This window comes from Eubalaena glacialis, chromosome 18 (genome assembly GCF_028564815.1).
Source record: "Eubalaena glacialis isolate mEubGla1 chromosome 18, mEubGla1.1.hap2.+ XY, whole genome shotgun sequence".
Taxonomy (NCBI): domain Eukaryota; kingdom Metazoa; phylum Chordata; class Mammalia; order Artiodactyla; family Balaenidae; genus Eubalaena; species Eubalaena glacialis.
This window is the reverse complement of record NC_083733.1, coordinates 59,909,151-59,915,408: the sequence shown is the minus strand read 5'-3', so window position 1 is coordinate 59,915,408 and position 6,258 is coordinate 59,909,151. Positions and strand designations below refer to the sequence as shown.

General features: G+C 42.8%; 1 non-coding gene across 1 annotated transcript; it reads left to right on the top strand.

The window, feature by feature from the left end:
* The first annotated feature begins 5,683 nt into the window (after positions 1–5,683).
* Positions 5,684–5,785, top strand: LOC133079253 (U6 spliceosomal RNA). Its single transcript, XR_009698132.1, has one exon. It is a non-coding gene; the product is annotated as a U6 spliceosomal RNA (small nuclear RNA).
* Positions 5,786–6,258: the final 473 nt, after the last annotated feature.

The following is a 6,258-nucleotide window of genomic DNA, read 5'->3' as shown; positions in this document are numbered from 1 at the left end:
TAGTTTGTTGGATATTTTCATGATGAAAAATTTTGAATTTTGTCAAATGCTTTTTCTGCCTCAATTGAGATAATCATGTGTTTTTTTCTTCTTTCTGTTACTGTTATTGCATTACATTAATAATTTATAATCTATAAGTAATTAAGTAATTAATATATGCATTTGTCTTTTAAATTCTATAGAAAATAAAAAGTGGGGAATTCCCTGGTGGTCCAGTGGTTAGGGCTCAGCGCTTTCACTGCCAGAGCCCGGGTTCAATCCCTGGTCAGGGAACTAAGATCCTGCAAGCCGAGTGGCACAGACAAAAAAAAAAAAAAAATTAATTAAAAAAAAAGTGGAGTTACAATTCAAGATTAAAATAATACTGGCTTTTATATTTGCCAGGGTATTACCTTTATGGGAGGACTTTGTATCTTCATATGGCTTTGAGTTATTGTTTAACTTATTTTCATTTCAACCTGAAGGACCCCCTTTAATGTTTCTTGCAGGGCAGGTCTAGTGGTAATGAACTCCTTCAACTTTTGTTTATCTGGGTAAATAGTGATTCCTCTGCTTTAGGGGAGAAAAAGCACAGTGCTTGGAGAGTGGGTGCTGGCATAAAGACTATTTTGAGCCGAAGACATTTGAGAATCAATAAACGTAGGAGAGGCTTTCTCTGAACTCCCCTTATCTACCTAAAAAACGATCCTTAAAAAAAAATAAAAAGAACTCACTTGTCAGAAATTGCTTCCCTAGGAGAGTAGACCAGAAGTCGACACCACAACCCAGACAGATATTGTCACAAACTATCAAATTGCTTATCTGTTCTCCTTAAGGCCCATTTATCTTCCATAAAAATCATTTGCTCTCCCGTAAGTGGCCTCTCTCCCCCTCCCTTTCCCTGTGAAGATGGTATATAAGCTTTCAACTCTCACTGCTTTTGAGGGGTACTCTTCTTTTCTGATACAACCATGCACGTGAAATTAAAAATTAATATATTTGGGGAGGGATAATTTGGGAATTTGGGATTAACACACACTATTATATATAAAATAGATAAACAACAAGGACCTACTATTATATATAACACAGGGAACTATATTCAATATCTTGTAATAAACCATAATGGAAAAGAATCTGAAAAAGAATACATACATATATATCAACTGAATCACTTTGCTGTATACCTGAAACACTATAAACCAACTATACTTCAATTCTTAAACATTAATAAGTTTGTCTGCCTTTTCTCCTGTTAATCCGCCTGTCATCAGTTTAGTTCGCAGACCCAGCCATTGGAGACCCAGGAGAGCAGAAAGAAAGTCTTCCGTCCCGTATGGTTTCCGGCAACGGGGATGAGATCTCATTGGCTGGAACGTTCTGCCCACTCTGGAGGCAGCAAAAGGTAAGACTTCTTTTCTCTGCGTGGGGTCTGATCAAACCCAGCAGTACAAGACTCTACAGTATTTCTCCCTTCTAAACTTACCTTAGCTGGAGAAAACATTAGTATGAACTAGTTTTGGGGGTGTATAGTGATTCTTGTGTGTTTTTTTCTTGAGTACTCTGGGTTTTAATTCATCATTTTCCTTCCAGAGATGGTCATTGTGTTCCTTTGCCTGTATGTGTGTGTGTGTATATATATATATATATTTTTCAGATTCTTTTTTGTTAGAGGTTATTACAAGATATTGAATGTAGTTCCTTGTGCTAAAAGTAGGTCCTTGTTGTTTATCTATTTTATATATAGTAATTTGTATCTGTTAATCCCAAACTCCTAATTTATCCCTCCCCCACCATTTCCCCTTTGGTAACCATAAGTCTGTTTTTTATGTCTATAAGTCTGTTTCTGTTTTGTAAATAAGTTCATTTGTATCAGTTTTTTAGATTCCACATATAGGTGATATCACATGGTATTTGTCTTTCTCTTTCTGATGTACTTCGCTTAGTATGATAATCTCTAGGTCCATCCATGTTGCTGCAAATGGCATTCTTTCTTTTTTTTATGGCTGAGTAATATTCCACTGTATATATGTACCACATCTTCTTTATCCATTCATCTGTCGATGGACACTTAGGTTGCTTCCATGTCTTGGCTATTGTAAATAGTGCTGCTATGAACACTGGGGTGCACGTGTCTTTTCAAATTAGAGTTTTCTCTGGATATATGCCCAGGAGTGGGACTGCTGGATCATATAGTAGCTCTATGTTTTTTTTGAGGAACCGCCATACTGTTCTCCATAGTGGCTACACCAATTTACATTCCCACCAACAGTATAGGAGGGATCCCTTTTCTCCACATCCTCTCCATCATTTATTATTTGTAGACTTTTTGATGATGGTTGTCTCTTGTGTTGATTGTCATTAGGAGAATCATAAGGTAGAAGAAAGGCAAAGGCTCTACAAGCCTGGGGTTTAAGCTGGCCTCACAGCTTGGTGAGTTTACAGTTCCCAGACTGGCATCTATCTAGACAAACTTTGCTGTGGGTCACCCATAAAAAAAACAAACCAGATGAAACTCTCCTTTCATCTCCTCTGGTGTCCTGAGAGCTTGGCTTTGTAACCAGTGAGAACACTCTCTCTGGTTTGCCCAGCTGGGGGGCACGGCTTGCATCAAGTGGCTGGCCAGCAGGGTGTAGGAACCCCAGATGCGAAGTGACAAGCAGCACTTTCTTTCTCTGATGGTGCCAGCTCTCAGGGGAGTTCATTTTAATTAGGAGTCCAAGTCCATCAGGGGCTGTGTTGCTCTAACCTTGTTGCCTTGTCGGTGCTGGGAAAATCCCATCCCAGTCTTGACTGCTTGTAATCACAGATTACCAGGTCTGTGACTGGAAGTGTCTCATTTCTGTGGGAGACTGGAGATATGAGTTTTCATAAATATTTTTTACCACCTGTGGCAATAAGGATCTTTGCCTCCTTAAGGTCTATCTTTGGGAGTGGGCTTTTGGATCATGGGAGCTATGTCTTCTGCAACCAATTTGGGTGATGCCTCTTGGATCCACGGTGAACATTTATTCTAAGCCAGGAAAATTACCTCTGGGTCTTGCCATAAAAAGGCTTATTGGATTGAGTCACTATTAGAATGGATACACCTTTGAAGATCCTACCCATCAATGGTGAGATAAGGGATCCTTTGATTTGGAAAAACATTTACATTTTTAAAAGATTTTAGAGGGGACTTCCCTGGTGGTCCAGTGGTAAAGAATCCGCCTTCCAATGCAGGGGACGTGGGTTCGATCCCTGGTCGGGGAACTAAGATCCTGCATGCCCCAGGGCAACTAAGGCCGGGTACCACAACTACTGAGCCTGCACGCCTCAGTGAGAGAGCCAGCGTGCTGCAAACTACAGAGCCCACATGCCCTGGAGCCCATGCGCCACAACTAGAGAAGAGAAAACCCGCAGGCCACAACTAGAGAGAAGCCCGCGCGCAACAAAGAGCCCACGTGCTGCAACTAAGACCCGAAGCAGCCAAAAAAAAAAAAAAGATTTTAGAGACCTCTCATCCTAAATAAGTGTCCTGTTGTTACCAAGATCAAACTGATAGAAGGACGCAAAAGAGCATTCTGGCTAACCTTAGGGACTCCTTTAACAAGAGTAAAAAAGAGAAATCAGACTTAGAACAAAAATGAAAATCCACAGCCCCCATAAATTCCCCTTTTCCACCCTCCTATATGCCCCTTTACAACCAACTCCCTGTCCCTGACCCTCCAGAAGATCTTTGGATCTCTGGGTCCCTGCCCCAAATCCCCCTCCCCAAATCTAATCTCCCCTCCTCAGCAAATTCCTAAAACTCCTCCAACCTCCCCAGAAAATCTCTCAAACACCCAGCTGCGAGCATTAAGTTCCCTTTCCCTGCAAGAATTCCAGAAAGCACTCTGGCAGGATCCTCCAGGCCTGGGGGATATAGGTTATTTATGTAAATACTGATGTTGAGGAAGAAAACCTGGCAGAGGCTTCAGGACCTGTCTTGCCATCTCTGGCAATTAGGAGTACTTCCCAGGGCTCTGTAATCAAAACCCATCAGCTTCAGGCTTTCCCAGGCACAGGGCTTGGTGAATGTATCCTGGACCCCCAACACAAAGAGTTCACATGCCCTGGACACCAGCAGATCTTTTAAACTACAAAGCCCTTTTACTCCCACTTTCAGAAGATCCTGCCAAATGTCAAGAGGAGCTAGAAAGATTAGTGGCCATTTATAACCCTGCTCATAGGGGCAGCTTGTAAGGGGTGTTCTTTCCACCCGTGATTATACTATAGTTATACGCCAAGACCTCCTGGAGAAAACTCCCCACACTGGGGAAACTGGTGGCCAATCCTTCCCAGGCCCTCCTGCAAATGACCAGGAAATGATGGAGGTAGAGGCTGATAGGAATGATGCTGAAGGCCTTTCCTTCAAATGTGAACTGGTTCCAGGTTGAATTGTGCGCTCAGAAAGAAGACAAACATCCCCAGATCTCTGTGGAAGGTGTTACGCAGACTTTTCAAAGACACACTGCATCAAACCCAAAAGCCCCAGAACACAGAAATCTTTTGATTTCTGCTTTAGCTGGAAATCTTCTCCCTGATATAAAGAGGCAAATCCAAAATCGTGCAGTTGGGATGGACAATCTCTCAATGTTATTACAGAGACTGCTTCTCAATTCTTTTAAAATAGCCTGCAGACAGGGAGATCAGCTCGGTGCTTTGTGACCACCTAGAGGGGTGGGATGGGGGGGTGGGAGGGAGGGAGACGCAAGAGGGAAGAGATAAGGGAACATATGTATATGTATAACTGATTCACTTTGTTATAAAGCAGAAACTAACACACCATTGTAAAGCAAATATATTCCAGTAAAGATGTTAAATAAATAAATAAATAAATAATATAATAAAATAGCCTGCAGGAAAGCAGGAGAAAAAAGCAATTAAAATCAACAGTCCTTGCCTTTGTCCCAAGACAACTGCACATTATGTAAAAAGCCAGGCATTGGGAAAACAGTTGTCCTGAACTTCAGATAAAGGAAAGCTTAAAAAGCAATCATCCAGGGGACTTCCCTGGTGGCGCAGTGGTTAAGAATCTGCCTGCCAATGCGGGGGACACGGGTTCGAGCCCTGGTCTGGGAAGATCCCACATGCCGCAGAGCAGCTAAGCCCATGGGCCACAACTACTGAGCCTGTGCTCTAAAGCCCGCAAGCCACAACTACTGAAGCCCGCACGCCTAGAGCCCGTGCTCCACAACAAGAGAAGCCACCGCAATGAGAAGCCCGCACACCACGACAAAGAGTAGCCCCCGCTTGCCGCAACTAGAGAAAGCCCGCACACAGCAACGAAGAACCAACACAGCCAAAAAAAAAAAGCAATCATCCTAGAACACCGAGCCCTCAGAGGGTCCGTTCTCCCCCTTCTGGGGGCAATTCCCCATCAAGGACAAGGTCAGTCTATCCTCAGTCACACCCCAGCACCCAACATTTAACTTAAGGTAGAGGATCGGGGGACTTCTCTGGTGGTCCAGTGGGTAAGACTCCGTGCTCCCAATGCAAGGGGCCCGGGTTTGATCCCTGATTGGGGAACTAGATCCTGCATGCATGCCACAACTAAGAAGCCTGCATGCCGTAACTAAAGATCCAGTGTGCTGCAACTAAAACCCAGCGCAGACTAAATAAATAAATGAATATTTTTTAAAAAGAGGATCTGGAATTGGATTTCTTTTTTAAAAAATTTATTTATGTGCTCACTTCGGCAGCACATATACTAAAATTGGAACGATACAGAGATTAGCATGGCCCCTGCACAAATTTGTGACACACAATTTGTGACACACAAATTTGTGACACACAATTTGTGACACACAAATTTGTGAAGTGTTCCATATTTTTTCACTTTATTATAAAGCAGAAACTAACACAGCATTGTAAAGCAATTATACTCCAATAAAGATGTTTAAAAAATTTTATTTATTTTAGTATTTGTACAAGGGGGTAAATCCGTAAACTCTTGCCACCCCTCTCCACCCCAGAGTCCCTAATCCAGCCGCTATCCTCACATCAACCCCCGCTGACGCAGCCTGGTTTACAGTGATTGACCTCTGCTCAGCTTTCTTTCCCCCGCTGTTGATTCCTCACTCACAATTTCTCTCTGCAATTACGTTTAGAGGGAGACGATTAACACGGACTCATGTACCTCAGGGATGTTGCGTGTCTTCCTCTATTATCTTCCCAAGTCCTTACAGTTGACTTCGCTTTGTAGCCTTTACCCCAGGCCCCACCCTTGCTCAATACATGGGTGGTCTCTTACTCTGTAAC